Source organism: Odontomachus brunneus, unplaced genomic scaffold (genome assembly GCF_010583005.1).
Source record: "Odontomachus brunneus isolate Ranch 3 - 2012 unplaced genomic scaffold, Obru_v1 Obru_scaffold_035, whole genome shotgun sequence".
In the NCBI taxonomy this organism is placed as follows: Eukaryota; Metazoa; Arthropoda; class Insecta; order Hymenoptera; family Formicidae; genus Odontomachus; species Odontomachus brunneus.
The window spans coordinates 270,907-288,246 of record NW_022639485.1 but is presented as its reverse complement, the minus strand read 5'-3'; the positions used below and the strand labels follow the sequence as shown (position 1 = coordinate 288,246).

General features: G+C 40.8%; 1 protein-coding gene across 2 annotated transcripts in view; it reads left to right on the top strand.

The window, feature by feature from the left end:
- Positions 1–17,340, top strand: part of LOC116843728 (glypican-6) — a 223,027-nt gene that overhangs the window by 107,852 nt on the left and 97,835 nt on the right. The gene's annotated exons all lie outside the window — the stretch shown is intronic.

The following is a 17,340-nucleotide window of genomic DNA, read 5'->3' as shown; positions in this document are numbered from 1 at the left end:
CTCTCTCTCTCTCTCTCTCTCTCTCTCTCTCTCTCTCTCTTTCTCTCTCTCTCTCTCTCTTGCTCTTCCCCCTTGCCCTTGTCTCCACGGTTCACAGTCACAAAGGAAATTTCTTCGATATCGATAGGGGGCCGGTCGTGTACGCCTATAAATCGCGATTAGTCGCCGCGATAACGTCGTCCGGTTGCGCTTTCGTAGCGCAACGCTTTATCGGTTATTACGTATTGGGAAATAACGTAGGCGTTGAATGCCTGAGACAGTGTGCACGCGCTGTGCTTTTTGGACTTTGATATAAGATTTCGAAACATGTAAAGAAAAGAAGAAACAGAATGCCCTTATCGCATTGGAGAAAAGTATTTGGCACTTGTAACTATAATCACATAATGATAGAATCATAATTAGAGGGACTATTTTTTTTAAATGAACCACACTGTAATGTTTATGATAATAACTTTATATACACGTTGAAGGAAAAAGATATCTAAGAAATATTTATTTGAGGGATACAATATAATAACATACTATGCCAATATATTATAAAATATGTTTCAAATAAGAAAATATACATTTTCTTAAAGCTCTAAAAATAGTTAAAATTTCAAATATAAATATATTATTAACCACACTAAAGAAATATTTATTATTAAAATATTTTTTCTCGTAACAGGAGCATATATTTAGTGACAGGAATGATAAAATTTTAGTGACATTGACGATTTTTCTTCTTATTGCGCGTTGTTGTTCGGAGAAGAATCTCGATCGCGGATCTCGTCTCTTCCTGAAAAAGGAGGAAATTATTTTCCTATTGTGAGCCAACAACGATTTCAGTTGCGGCGCGTGTGCGCGCCCATCGGAAACATTTAAATCCGCGCAACTGCATCCGCCGCAGCGGACTTTCATACGTGCGTGCGAGCGAGCCTTCGATGCACGGATGCATCGTCCTCCGGGCCGATCCTCCCGCTCATCTCTTCCTTCTTCGGTCCATTCCCATCGCTCCTCTCTCCCGGTCCCCGATGCGTTCGTTCGTTGCAGAGAGGCGGCTGCACTCGCGGCGGTCAGGTATGCCAGGCTTGCAGACGAAAAAAATAAACAGAGAAGAAATGCGGAAAGACAAAAAGAACGAGTAGACGGCGGTGGGAGGGCAGAAAGAAAGAAAATGAGAAAGAAAGGGCGAGTGGGAACGACGAGGGCGAAGAGAATCGACAGAGAGGAGAAGGAGAATGAGAGAGAGGGAGAGGAGAGGAGAGAAGAAGGGTCCGCCATGTGGCGGAGAAGAATGTTGCGGCGAATTCAAGTTGCAGGACTGACGAGAGAGAAAGAGAAAGCGAGCGGCAGGACGCGGGGGGGAGGTCAGGACGAGAGTAGACCAACCTGGCGACCCGGCCAGGTCTCTAAACAATCGTACCGATCGGGACCTTCGAAATAACGTCAGCTCCTGTGAACAAGTCCGAGCTTGTTCGTGCACGCGTTTTCTAGCGACCGACAAGCTCGTGAAATCGGGTCGGCGTGACGGTGAAACCAGACGCGATACGATAACGTTGAAATATGTGGTCGCGCTAAGCAAGGTGTCTTTTTCTCCCGCTTGGTGGGCAGCTAATGAGATTAATTTCCGAGCGCGTATGGCCACGCTCCTCGCGAAAGGCCTCGCGGGGAGGCACTGGCCCGGTGAATATTCGGTCGATGAGGGCACGCCTGTGCAATTCGACGCATTGATTAATCTTTAATCGTCATGCCGCTTCCGCACCTTCATTCGGCGCCAGCGGATTATCGGATTACGTGATATCGCTCACCTTCAGGCACTGACGAGCTTTCGCTTCGTCAGAGTTGCTCGTCGAAGAAACTTTATCGATTACAGCCGCGCACAAGTATCAGGATGTGTCTGAATCGTTGTCTGGACAACACTTGTATGAGCACGACAGTTTTGTATGTGAGAAAATGTGTAAGTTTTTGTCTCTTGCTGTAAGTCAATTTATACAAGATTCTTCTGAGTATTAATTCTTTTGAGCAACGATAGACACACACCTCACGCATAAACACGAGATTTTATCAAGTATCTAGCTGTAATCGATAAAGTTTCAGGAGAGAGCATGTTGTAAAGTGCATAGTCAGATAGAGAGGTGCACACGAATTGGCAAAGCAACTAGTCGCTTTTTAAAGGTTTTTTATAAGTAATTCATATGGCACTCATATGCGGAGAGAATTTTGTAGTAAAATGCTGTAGAATTTTATAATTAGATAGAACACACAGATCGGCATTCTGACGTAATCCTTTCATTTGGGTTATTTATATTTTAACAATTAGAAGGTGTTATTAAAAAATGCACTATGTTTCAGATGAAATTTACTATATTCCTTAGCAAGGAACATTACTGAAACATTTCTATTTCTACTATTAGAGACTACTAGTACTAGAGACTACTAGAGTACTATTAGAGACCTAGAAATTGAGAAGAATTTATATAAAAAAACAACTATAATATTCCCTCCGTGTACTTATCACATAAAATAACGGAATAGTGACACGAAAGAAATAAATTGCCAAAATTTGCTCAAAACGATATGTCATATAAAATGTAATGTGAGAGAGAAAATTTGAGTAACTTTTAGTAGATTTTTAGTTGAGTAATTTTTAGTGAATTTATTGAATCAGAAATATAAGAAATAATTTAATGATTAATTTGATATAGTATATATCTACTTCATCTATCTAAGATCACGAGATCTTCAGTATATATCTAAAAAAAAAAGTAAAGTACCTATTAGTGATCGTCTGACGACATGAAAAAAAGAAATAAAAATCTATCTGGGAATAGCAAAGTTATTCTTTCATTCTCTCTTGGAGGTGGATAAAGAAGAAACGATATTACAAGATGAGTCATAACATCAAATATTACTCTTAACTTTTCGTCGCGTCACTCGAACGACCTGGTGCAAGTACTATAAAACTCACTTGGTTGATATAAGCAGTCGCGAACAGGATTTAGGACTTATCCGACCGGTGTCGGAGCGCTTGCGATGAAGCTTTCGCGCCATGACGCCGAGACTTGGATTTAATTTGCATTACGTGCCACGGAGCACCGTGTATCGCTTCCCAATTAAAGCCGCGGGGATTATCGACAAGCTCTCGGCATCGTATTAGCACACGCGCGAGTGTAAGGGCATTAGCTGTGTAAAGCCTCTCGTTTCGGGGTAGATAAATCCCGCGTAACGTCGCTCTCGTGATCTAACTTACCACGTGCATATCGGCGAATAGTTGCACGTTTTGCCGACAATAGCGTCGATCACTCCCCGCAAAGTGCTCAACAGTGGAGCGTTTAAAAGGGATGCCTGTGAATACTGACATAATGCAGCATAATTTCGTAACTTGCACTGTTTTTTTATTTGGTTATACAGAATTTCCCAGTGCTTGTACAGAATGAAAGTACAAATGTCAATATAGTAAAGCCCCGACATTGCAACAAAAAGTTGTGAATAAATTTTTTTTATTTTTTATGTAACATAGGGTACTTCACCACTCATTGACATCTGTACTTTTATTCCGTACGAGCAGAGTATTCGCAACTCTATACAACCAAGTAGAAAAAAACAGTGCACTTTACAAAACCGCATTGAGAAAAAAAACATTTAGAAAAGATTTAACATATTTATTTAGCTCTAAATTCTTCTTTATTTCTATAGATAATAAATCATAAATAATAAATGGATGACAGTTTTCTCATGAAAAGCTAAGATTTTAAGAAAATATACGTTTCCTTATTTTAAAAATGTTATATTGGTACAAGTAATTATGTTATTATGTTAGTATTCAAATAATTATGTTAATACTCACCGAATAAATATTTATTATTCCTTACATATTCTTCCTGTTAGTATGCATTATGTCGGTATTCAGCATGCTGTCAAGTCGAAAACATTGTTAAGTGTGGTGAAGCAGTATTATTAGTATTATTAAAGCGGTAAATACGAGATTATCATAAATATTTGATCGATCATGAATATTGCAGTACGAGCCATTGATTATTTTATTGTCGGGCGACAACTCCAAGATAATAATTCTACCTAATCATACCATGGAAGTCACGCGAGCAACAAAAAGTCAGCGACGTTTATTATTTGGCGTTTTATTTGACGTCTGATTAATTTTATTCATCACTAGTAATCATTGGACTGATCCTTTTTACGTTATGCGCGTTATACTTCCCACCTTTAATCGTGAAATCCTTTTAGCTCCGCTGCCACGTACATTTTACATTTTACAGAACGGCTTTATCGCAAGCAAAAATTGAATCTCCACTATAATTATATTACTCTGGGCTCTCGCGCTTTCATTACGCGGCCATATATCTCTCTTGAGCGTCGTTGCATTTAATACTGTGATTTCATATCGCGAGGCAAAGCAAGAGAGAGAGAAAGAGAGACATAGAGAGAGAGAGAGAGAGAGAGAGAATTTTTTCGGTAGAAAAAATATCTACTCGCCTTAGCACGTAAATCGCGTGTCGCGTTCAACGTTACACAATGCCGGCGTCTTGCGAAGATTAAAATATGCGATGAAACGATAATACGATTCGACGATAATAGGATAATTATCGAGCCAATTCCGATTGCATTTAAAATGTCGCCGATTACAGTCGTACTGTGTTCGAATAAAAATGAATATGTACATGAAATAATAATGATAATGAGCCGAAGGTTTATACGTTCGCGCATTATCATTTTAAATGGCGATGACAAATTTAATTTGCCATACGTTAATTCACGGAATGCGATATTTTATTAATTATCCTAGTGATGTGGTCGCGTCCGTTCCAGCGACGGCGTCGTCGTGTCGCACGGGAAAGCCGCGGAAGCCCTGCGGGATTTCGAGTGTCCGCGCGCGACGACGAGATCTGCGGTTTTCCGAGCGAGCTTCTGGCGGTTCCATGCCGCGAGAGCGGGCGTTCAACCTCAAATTAAACTACCACCGTCGTCGACGTTTACACCGGCGCCGTGCGTAAGCCTCGAGAGCACTGCTCAGAGGAAAACACGCGTCTGCCGTCAGTCGGCAATGCTGCTGCAACGTGGAAGAGAGCGAGAGAATGAGAGAGAGAAAGAAAACAACATTTTTCTTTGCCACAATTATGCACGCTCGTAGAAAAGTCAAAGTAAAAGCATTAATGCCCAAACACGTGTTTAATTTGGACATTTTTATTGTTTTGGTCTTTCAATACGAATATATTTAAATTTTCAGCGTAAAATATAATCTTATCCCTTTGACGATAAACATAAAACTTTTAATTCTGTTTTTGCTAAAGCTACGTTATGTTAATATATTTAAGGAAGTGAAAGTAAAAAAAGTGTATCTTTGAAATAAAAATTGATAGCAAAAAGGTCGAAATAATAAGAATATTCAGGAATAGATACGGCAATTAAGTGTTTTTTAGAAAACACGCGATCGAATCTTCGCGAAATCGAGTCAGAAATGTCACGCGATTTTCCGGTCGCAAGCCTCCGGGAGGCGAAAACCCGTGAGAAATGTTCGAAGATCAAATCTCTGTGAAGCAGTCTCTCAGCAGTCTCTCAGCAGTGTCACTTAGCTCACTTCGCCGACGTGTCCTAACACGCGGGAAGATATCCACGTGGCGTCGTCGGGCGTGTAAAGTTTCCAACAGCCAAAATATGAATTTTTCATCGGAAGATCTCATCGTGAGATTTTATTCTCTGTAAGCTTTGGCTCGTTCACATGAAAGATTCATATACCGCGCGTTTCCGAACTTTACATGCACTTACACGCGCATGAACGACACATGGTGTGATTTTTATTCCTCGATGCAGATGAACACGCGCCTCTTGAAAATGACAGCGATCGCACGCTTCTTTCCGGGATTTCTCGACACGAGAGAAGTATTTATTTCTCCGGCTAATAATAACAACAAAATATAGCTTACATTATTGTCGCGTTATCAAAATAATATATAAAATTCAATCTTAGAAGACCTCATTTTTATATGTGATCCCAAGAAAATTCTCGGGACCAAGAAGAAAATATTCTAAGCACTGTATTAGAGTTAGAGAAATTTTGTCTTTTATTTGCAGTATTAGTATCGTGTTTCTTAATAGAAATTTCTTTTAGTAGGTACGTTGGTTATAATATTTTTCTCTGGAAGGAATATCCCTACACTGAAAGGGACAATATTCTAAGAGGTAAGAAATATTTACTGAGTGAATAACATATGTAAATTTAAATTCCTTCATATTTACACAAATGTAATAAACAATTGCTCTTATGGAAAATTAAGATCTTAAGAAAATCTATATTTTTTCATTTGAAGAATATTTTATATTAGTATAAATAGTGGATATAATTTTTTTTCAGTACCCACCGAATAAATATTTTTTATTTCTAAAATATTTATTTCTCTCAGTGTACTAGCCACTGGCCATTTTTTCAAAAGAAAAGCAACAGATATATATTATAAAATTGTTCGAAAAAATTTCGAAATGATTCTGTCGGAATGATTCTGTTTTCCCTTATTTTCCTGCTGAAAACTTAGGAAAAAACCTTCCGAGAAATGATTCCAACCGGAAACTTTCTCAATGGGCTTCATAACAGGATATCAGTTCCATAAGGCATTCTACTTCAGTTAAATGTATTCCTCTTAATTAAGAACGAGTAAAGTTATAATAGTACCCAGTAGATTTCCGATATTAATCGAAATATTGGATATTGATAATTAATAATGGAAGTGAACTATTAAAGTCCACTTCATTAGAATAGAAATACTTTCTCGGTGAATGCGTTCGCTTAGAATATGAAATTGTAAAAAGAGTAGCACTTGTAACTGGAATTCTTTTTAAATATACAAATAATATTAATATAATAATAACATTACAATAAATTAACAATAACAATTTGAGGAGCGCAATTATCTCGCGTCAAGCTGTGAGGAGTCGGCGGTGATGAGTGACGAGGAATCGGCCGACACAAAACGCGAGACTCGTTAAATAAGTCGTGGAAAACACCGTCGACGCGACGATTATCGCGGCTGGACGGGCGCGCTGATAGCTCCGTCGACTCGTGAAATCGTGTCCGTCGGGTGCATCGATGCACTCGCGCGACTCGGCTGCAGCCGGCGTCGGGAGGGTTGGAGGGTGGAGGAAGGGTCGTGTCCGCGCTGATGAGAGTCGGCCGGCACGACTACTCGATTGGAAATCGACCTGATCAAATCCGTAGGAGGTTTGTTTTGCTGGCGTGTCATTGACGCTCTTCGCGACGCGCCAGCGCGTTTTATTAGAACGACGTGATTCATAGTGTAGATCATGACGGATGGCTCGCGCGCGGGCGCGGAGAGAGGGAGGAAGGATGAATTCTAAAGAACCGTTTGACCCCGACGAGAATTACCGCTCCGCTTTGCGGGGATCACCATACGTGGCAACGCGTGGTAAAATAATTCGGAGATTTTTCATCACGCGCGATTTCTTGTCGAAGCGAGATATAAATTGTAACAAAAGCAAAGAGCTTTCGAATCTCCCGTATAACAGGTGCTCGAAAGTTTTGTTGTGAAATTATTAAATTGAATATTGCGTATTACTGTATTACTTTTCATAATATCAAATTATCCAGCATTGAAATGAAGTTCTTCATCGAAATGTGCCGAGTGAAAACTGATTATTGACGATGATAACATCATTCGTAGTCTTTGCAATCATATTTTTTTGGGATACGCGTCTAGAGTTGTCGGAACTTTGAGCTGACCGTAACTTTATTGAAGATTCATATTTCCGGAGACATTTTTTTCCAGATATATAAAAAAGTCTCATCTATAGGATACCGTCACAATAAAATCAAAATTTGCAACCATATTTGCGCTGTTTTGAAAATTTCCCGGAACTTTATGAAAATAAAGTCGGTAAACGATTCAATATTTGTTTGGGTCTCACAGCATTGCACGCGGGGAGTGAACCACGCGATCTCTCATCGAACAATGTGTATTAATGTGATTTATAACAAAAGCCTCAAAAATTTTTTTTCACGGATATAGGAACCCGAAAAATCTCCATTATAAAATTATGGCATATGATATATTATTGAATTACTCCTTTCGAATCATTTATCATCAAAACAAGTTTTTTCTCAAAATTCGCTGGATAAGGTAAAAGTATCAATGCTCAGATATGTACCTAATCGTGGACATTCTTATTGTGTATCAGTCTGTAAATATAAATATCTAATCTTTTAACGTAAAAAAAAAATATATAACTATATATATATATATTGTATATATAGTTTGTGTCGGCCGAATCCTCGTCACTCGTCACCGCCGACTCCTCACAGCTTGACGCGAGATAATTGCACTCCTCGAATTGTTATTGTTAATTTATTATAATGTTATTATTATATTAATATTATTTGTATATTTACCTCAAAAAAAGAATTCAGTTACAAGTGCTACTCTTTTACGTTGCAAGTTTAAATATTCGTATTTAAGAACAACAGGAATATCCAGAGGGTTAGGTTCGTGTCCGAAAATTGGTACTTTTATCTTAGGGTCTCATTCTGTGTATTTGTTTCGCATCTGAAAGCGCACTTTCCGTAAACACCGTGGTCGAGAACGCGCAAGCTTTAGCGCACCAATTTCTTTAATGCCCCATCAAGTGCTCCCGAACGAACTTCGCCCCGACAACTCGGTGCTCCTCTCCACGACTCGCTGAATTCGTTTAATTGGGAGTGTACGTGCCGCGATCTCCTTCTCGCTGTTGCCTTCTCTCCTCGTCGTAGAGCCGGCACGACACGATTCCTTTGTTTCCAGCGTAACACGCGCGCACAAGAGCCGGGAAATCAGGAAGTCCTTCGTTCTCCCTGCGACAAGATAAGATCGTCGCCACGGCCCTCGTCACCGTCCACTCGTATACGTATGCATACGCATATACGTAGATACGCATATACGTAGATACGCATTCGTCGCACGAGGGCGAGAAAGTGCAGTGAGCGCACACGCGATTAGCATAATGCATCAGATACGCGGCTGGACCAACGACGCCGTCGAGAGCGTTTAGACTGGCGACGTTTAACGAACGTCCGAGTGCGTAAACGTCAGCGGGGAATGCGCCGTGTATCACGTGTGACGCATGGCAGGTGATAACGTGCCGTCGATAGCGCGAATGCGGAAAAATCGCTGTTTATTCTCGAACGTGCTCGTCAACGCGCGGAGGGTGTCACGCTTGTCTCCTGATTTTCGTTCATATTTATGCCTTCATTTATTCCCTCCCCCTCGTCTCTTCGGTGATGACTCAAAGTGACGGCGCGATTTTTTTAAAACAAGCAATCCAGATTTTTCCCCCGTATTGATATTTTCTTTAAAGAATTCTGGAAAACAGGACACACAAAACATATATTTATTTTTCGTTTATATTTGTTACGAGTTAAAAAAAGATACAGTAGTTTAAGTAAAAGAGAATTTAATCTTCTAATCACGAAACACACTTCTCAAGGCATACCGCTTAAGTGATGAAGGCATTACATGGCATTTTGAAACATTTTCGCCGCTTTCCTTCGCGGAATTTATCGACTAATGGATATTTACCTAACTCACGTGAGGGAAACGTTATACGCTCCTCCGTTACATATCGCAGCCCGCTGGAAGTGCTCGCCCGCTTATCGCGCTCTAACTCCAGCGGATTCTCTCTTTGCCTCTCTTCTTCGAATTAGAGATACACGCGAATTATCCCGGCTGCTCCCTTATCGGCGAGTCGCAGCGGAGGAGCGCCGAACGCAACAGAGTCAAGGGTGGCTGACCCCCTTCGCGAATCAGCTGTTCAAGCCGTCGTCGTTACATCGGGCCCGGCGAGCAGGGCGAGCGGCAGGGGGACCGAAAGGGGACTACCTCGGGCGGCGAGTCTCAAAGCATACCATAGAGAGCGAGAGAAGGAATGCGAGAGAGAAAGAGAGAGAGCAGACGCACGGGGAGCAAAGGAGAAAGAGGCAAGGATGCAGTTGAGAGAACGCGAAAGAGATAGTGGAAGCGAAGGAGAAAGAGAGAAAGGTAGAAGGTCACGGTAGAGGAGAGGGGAACGGGAGGGACGTAGCGCGTGGGAGAGTTCGGTTCGGCCGGGGTGGTGCTCAACCTGACACAGGTGAGCGGAAGTCGAGCCGGGGCCCTCGTATCTACGAGCGTCCACGAGAGTTCCATTAGCTCGTGGGAAATCCGATCTCGCGATGACAGGTTTGCCGGTGCCGACTGTGGAACAACCGCGGCGTCCTTTCGCGATGATGACGACGACGACGGCTCTCCCCGTCGGATTCCCTCGGAGAGAGAAATTCGGCGTGTGTGTAAATCGGAACTGAGGGAAAAACGTGCGCGACTCCGAGGGCCACCGCGTTAGTAGGCCCAAGTTTGAGGATCGTTGTCGTGTGGGATAAAGTTCGTAACGGCGGGATGACAGTCGTGACTCAGTGGATCGTACACATTCGGCTCGCCCGTGTGTACACGTATGTATATCGATCGGCGTATCGATGCACTGATGCGCCGCGTAGCGCGACGATAATAGGATAATTAATGTATAATGTAGCGACTAGTGTGTGTCGAGCGGCTTTATCGAACAATGCAATCCCATTCCGCGCGCTCGTTCGTTGACACAGTTGCGGCGCGTAGATGAGCGTGCGTGCGGGATGCAACAAATCCTGCCGGCTCATCGGCTAAATGAGAGCATTTCAGACAATGCACCCTCCCTCGTCGTCGTCGTCATTGTCGTCGTATTTTAATAAACGTCGACTGTTTCTCGATGTCCGAGCGTTCATCGAGGAAAACAAGAGCGCTAATTTTCGGATATTTTTAGGTTCTCTCTCGACGTTGCTTTTGTGTGAAAATCCTCATTCAAGTATGCCCAGATATACTCTCATGATATACAAGATATACAAGAGAATTTTGCTCAGAGTAAAATTGTGTTTTTCTGGGTGTACTAAAATAGGATAAAATAGAAAACATTCTGAAATGCACTCAGATTTTATATTGCATCTTACATGACATATTCCCTCTAGTAAGAATAAAATTTACGTAGATACATCCGTCCCAAGAACTCTTCAGCTACTAGATGAAAATTGTTGGTATAACTATCCAATAACTGCTCGGAAACATTGCATCAGATTTTTCTACCAGGGTTTGGAACAAGTTTGGATCATTTTTTTTTGTATTTCTACTTGTCCAATCTATATGATGAATATGAGAATATCATATAAATCATTCACAAGTGACGTAACGTTCATAAATCGACTGATATAATTGCTGACAAATCGGCATACATTGTACTATTTGTCTGCCTGAGCGTATTTTGAATTCACACGAGAAATCACTTCGAATTAACGGCGCGAAACTCATGTTTTCGAAACCAACGTCGGAAATTTATTCTATCCGTCACAGGAGAGCAGGGAAACGATAACGAAATATTGCGTGTCGCGGGCGTTCTCATGTTATTCTCTCTGCAGCTCTGGAGCTCCGAAATCCCGCGAGCATTCATTGAACCCGAGAAATATTTACCCTGAAGCTCTTTTATTCTTTCCTCTCGCTCTCCTTCATTTCCGCCGAAATTTCACGGAGCGCTCTCTCTCTCTCTCTCTCTCTCTCTCTCTCTCTCTCTCTCTCTCTCTCTCTCTTTCGCGCGCAGACAAGGCGAGACACGCATGACGACTTTTGACTCCGTCAATTGCCACGAGCTCGTTTCGCAGCCAAAGGCTACCGCGGTCTCGAGAGTTCGTCCATCGCCGAAATTGAATCAATTAGGCGACACCGTTTTTTTTGTCGCGTAATTTATGGCCTCGTTGTCGTCGTCATCGTCGTCGACGACGGCCACGACGATTATAGTCAGGGGTTATCGTGAATTATTGCGCGTTGCTAACGGATTGTGCGGCAATTATCTACGATTACGACACCGAAACGATGCTCTCGAGCGCGGTCCAATTAGAGCATTCCGTTGCATCGATGGAATAATTATGTACTCGTTGCAAGAATGCAGCTTGAACTATCGGACGCATTCATAATCGATCAATACGTAAGCGTTTAAAAATAAACGTTACGCGACTCTTCCGGTGTCAATTGTCGCCGATAAGGAAATTCGCCCGTCGTGGAGTTCATAGCCCAACCGATTGGATTTCTCGTTGATATCTATTGACTGTTCGTGAGCTCAACGGCATGTTTCAGCGTATAGGCTCGCGTAATCGATTCAAGCTAAAAAGAAAAAACGAAGGACTTCTGCCTATACCCGCAGATAGAGAAGGATGTACATAAATTTGACGACAATTTTACTAGCCGAATTGTACAAATTGTAATTTCTTATCAGTAGTTCACATGACACTGATATCTTTTCATCGTGTAGAATAACGAAATAGAAATACGAAAAGAATGATCAAAATCTCTTCAGAAGAATATGCTATGCAGGGAAATCTGAGTGCAACTTTTAGCAAATCTTTTGTTGCATTACAATATGGCGAAAAAATTTCATAAAGAGAAACAAGATATATAAAAGAATGTACAACATGAAACTATTTATATTAATGTACAATATAAATTTCATGATTGATCCGATACAATATATTTGCTTCATGAAACTAATAAAAAAAATCGTACTTTCCACAATCGGTCGTTTCCCGTGGTGATAATCACGAAAGTCTATCTTTTAACGGAACGTGATTCCGTGGTTGAATTGATTCGAAATTTTTTTCTTCTTCTTGCGACCAAACTGTCCGTTCTTTCAATCACAGAATCATAAATGTAACAACGTGTCTTTGTGGCGGCGGGCCGTTCAGAGGTGTGAACCGCGGCTGTTCGTCCAGTGTTAATAAGACGTGTCGGTATCACAGTGACCAGCGCGGTATTCAACGTGTTAAAAGGAGACATAAATCCTTCTACATTCACATACGTATTTTTTCACCGGGAGAAAGAAAAATGGTTAATCCAAAGAAAATTACTACTTTTGATCCCCAGCCATATATTTTGGTTGCGCCAATTAGAGTTCCAATACATTACAGTACTTATATTAGTAATTAAAAATTAATAGTACATTAATAGTACATTATAATTAAAAGTTCAGTACCAAAATAATGATAATGACATACAAATAAGGTTGTTATCACTAACACTATGATAGAACTTACTAGAAAGAATAGAGTCCTCTTGACCATAATTTATAGTAATTATTTATCTATGTTATTATAGTTACAAATACCAAATTTTTTTCTTTAGAATAGACGAATAATATTCATCTTCAGTTTTCGATCTTCTCGTAATTTTCTGGGCGTATCATTTTAAAATATGTCAGAATTATAAGAAAGAAAGAAGAATAGAATGGGAGAAGGTAACAAAACTAAAAATACAAATCGCGATGACGAGGGACGAATTCGCGAAAATAAGTCATAGTGAAAGAGAAAGAGAGAAAGACTCCGCATTTAGCGCGTCGCTGGAAGAGCCGAACGTGAAACCGAACTCTTGCGAGAGATCCGGGAGCACCGGCTAAGTTCTCTAACGATGAAAAACACACGAGGAGCGAACGAGAGCCGTTCTCGTGACGTCTTTCGCGCGCGAGAAGCGTGCAATTTATGGCACGACGTGCTTCGCCGAGGGCGCACGATCGCCGACCACCGGCGAATTTCGGACCGGCGTTTTCGTTTATTAAATCGCTCGTCGAACACCGCAGAGACGACCTGCGACCGAAACGAGGCGACCCGCGAGCTTGGATGGGCGGTGGAGTTCGATTCGCTGGCAACAACGGTGGCATAAATAATCCGACCGGTAACGAGGGTGAGGCGGAGTGGCGGAGGGAACGGGGGCAGAGGGGAAATGTCCGGGATATGAAGTATAGAATTACGGAAGTAGTACAAGTTAGCCTGAGGAGAGAGGCGGAGGGGGATATTACAACGACGACAGCTTAATCAATGAACTGTCGAACGCGGTCGCGTTTCAGCGGTTACCGACGGCGGCGTCGCGACGGTATTTTTCTGGGAACAAACCGTGCCCGGTTCCGTGCCGTGCTCGCTAACCGAAAGCGTAAACAGAATTATGCTAATACGAACGTTAGCATGGAGGCGCGCCGACCTGCCCCCATTTGTTATTTCATCGGTAATAAAATCTCATTAATTCGCTGTTCTATTAATTACAATTCTATCTCATCGAATTTTCCATCTATTCGCAATGATATTTATTAAAAGAGAAAGAAAAAGGGAGAGAGGCAGAGGCAGAATTCTATTATCCAATTGAATTCTCTATTAATTAAAGCTCCATTAATTCGACAGAACGCGCACTTGTACATTAGCTACTGCATGATGTTTTGATGTTGGAAACGGAGCGATGTATTAACATCGGTAACGCGCGATAATTGATAACGCGAGTACTGCCTGTTAGCGAAATTGCAACGAACTTATCCTCGAAACTTACCGCCTAAGTAGAAAGAGCGATCTCATTCTAGCCAGCGACTGGCTAAAACTGGTCAGTTTTTCACTAATTTTTGAGCAAACCTTTTTGTACAAAATTCTATCAAATAGTTCTTATCAAATCGTTTGGTTTTACACCGTAAAATATTATATATTTAATTATCTAATATATAAAAAAATAATGTGAAACTCGTGTTTTTCGGATTTAATAATCATCTCAATATGTGATTGTAGGTTTATTTTTAATTGCCATTTTTTTCTTTTCAATTTCTGGTCAGTAACTGGTCAAAAAATATTGACCAATATTTTCTTGTCTAGTTTTCGAACAGTTATTGTCTAATAAATCTTGGCCAGTTTCTGGCTAGTGACCAATTTTTCTTAAAAATTTTTCTGCTTGGACGCAATCATATTCACGTGCCATCGCAGTTGTATTGCGAAAATCGCCGCGACTGTTAAGAAACGGGAATAGGGCAGTCTCGTGAAGAGATGACTTCGCTCCGAAAGCAAGGAAAGCGAACTTCGGTGAGAGCCGTCGTCGTCGGCCGACTTCCTCGCATTCGCGAGGGAACAAGAGCAGGAGGAAAGTGCGCTCTGACCGAAGCAGAGAGGAGGAAGCAAAAGGAAAATTGCGGCGTGAAGCGCTGGCCAAACGGCGCCAGCCGACAGCCTTTTTTCTTACATTTCACAGCAACGCCAGCTCTTCCTCTCTGTCTCTGTCTGTCTCTTTCTCGTCTTTTTCTTCCCTCGATCATGCCCAGCTTCTTCAACCTCGATTGCTCCCCCTCGTTGCGTTCCGCCGCCTCGGATCCCGAATTGATCCACCGAATTTCGTCCTCCGACGTGCGTGCAAACTCGTCGACGATTTGTGCGGAAATAATTTAGAAATGCGGTACATTTCATACCATGACACACTGGAAACTGGAATAGTTTACGCGCGATACGAAATTATGAGTGATTTGTGGTGCACACAGAAAAATATGTACTGCATTCAATTCAAATGGTATTTTTATTTCAAGCTTTTATAAATTAAGTTATAAATTAAGTCCGATATTCGCAAATCTATCATAGGTTTAAACACACACTATATAAGTCTATTGAATTTATTTAGAATATATTATAAATTCTAACACAAGTTCAGCATTTCAATCAAAAATATTAAATAAAAATAAAAATTCGATTTACTTACTGTACAAAATCGAACCATCTTTTTCGTCGACAAAGTTGTCTAATATTTTTGAAAATTCTTCTTTTGAGCATATGACAATGAGCTTTTCTGGCATTTCTGATGAGTACATTTTAAGACTATTATCAAGAAAATATTCTTACTTGAAGACAACCATTATTCCAGATGAAAATTGAATAATCACTTGTCTTAGCAGTAGAATGATATTTTTCTGTGTGTGTAATGACATTTATAAATTTTAACGTGCGTGGGATGTGCGAGTATTCATTTCTCTTAGGTTCGTGTTAACAATTTTTGCCTAAAACTTGTTTCAGATGAGAGATATTCAGGTTTAAATTTAGAGTTAGAGAGTTGTGAGTTTTCACATCTTTAGATATAATGAATGCAAATGTGACTTAACTAAAAATTTCGGATCTAATTTTGAATTTAGATTTAAATATTTTCTATGAAATAAGTTCGAAGTAACAACTATTTAATACGAGCTTCCAGTTATTTATAGAAAATTACGATTTCAAGATCTCGTTAACTTAACACGTCAGTCCTTGTACTTCGGAAAAAGAAGATTACATCATTTTTACTCTCATAAATTATCAATTTCGACCAATAAGACTCTTACGGTTTTGCAAACATTCTCGTAATAATCGGCCGTCGTCCCGCGATGAGCTATTTCTCTCTTTTTTCCCTGTCTCTCTCGTTCTCTCTGAGAGAGATCGCTTTATTTAAGAGTATTCTGCATAAAGCCACACCTGTCATCGTACTTAATAACGAGACGTAGATAATTATATCAGAGACATGTACGACTTGCCTCACGTCGAAGCCTGAAGTCTACCGTAATGAAATTGTAACGACAGAACAGGCCACTCTCGCCCGGTATCAACGTCGATAGCGCGCACGACCGGTCGGCGAACATGATGTTTAATACTTATTTGCTTTGCAAAGTGCCGGACATCGAGAGAAAGACGGGGAAAGAGAGAAGAAGCGAGAGAGAGAAGGCGGCAGTTGCATAAAAGAGAGAGAAACACGCGCAGTTGCACGTCGAGTTGGTTTTCTTCGCGACCAGTGATTACGACTGCACCGGATATGGAAAGCCTGTAAAAGGCGAGACGTGAAAATCAAGAAAACCCCCTCTCTCTTTATGTACGTAGAAAATATCGTGGTAAAAATTAGCAAAACACTTATTATCTTGGACTATTCAGATATTATGATCGAAATTATTACATGTTTGTTCAAAAATGTTATGCATGTTTGACTTTTTGCAATCTTTGTTACAAAATTATGGCAATTAAATGTTTTTCCTTAAGTATATCTTCTGAATCGTTAAATTTACTATATTTATACGACAACACCAATATATATAATCCAGCTTGACAAAAAGCGCTATAAAACGAAATGTAATCTTAACCGCAATATTTTCCCCATGTGGCAAACCTCATTCTCACACTTATCGTCGCACTTGTACGCCAGCCGTGTCCTCCATAAAATACAACTGCAGCTCCCGAAAATCTTTGAAATCGCAGAATCTCTAGTTCGATCTTAGATCCTCTCTATTTTAAGAACACCCGAGACTTGCCATCTGCATTAATATTTTTAAATTTATATGAGACTCGACGCGTAAGAACCTGCTGCTTCTCGTTCGTAATCATTGAGAAATCCCTACAGCCGCTTCCACAGATTCCCACGCACATTTGAATCGCTTTTTAATGAAGCGACACACATACACACTCACACGCACGCGCGCATAGATCCGATCGATTAATCATCA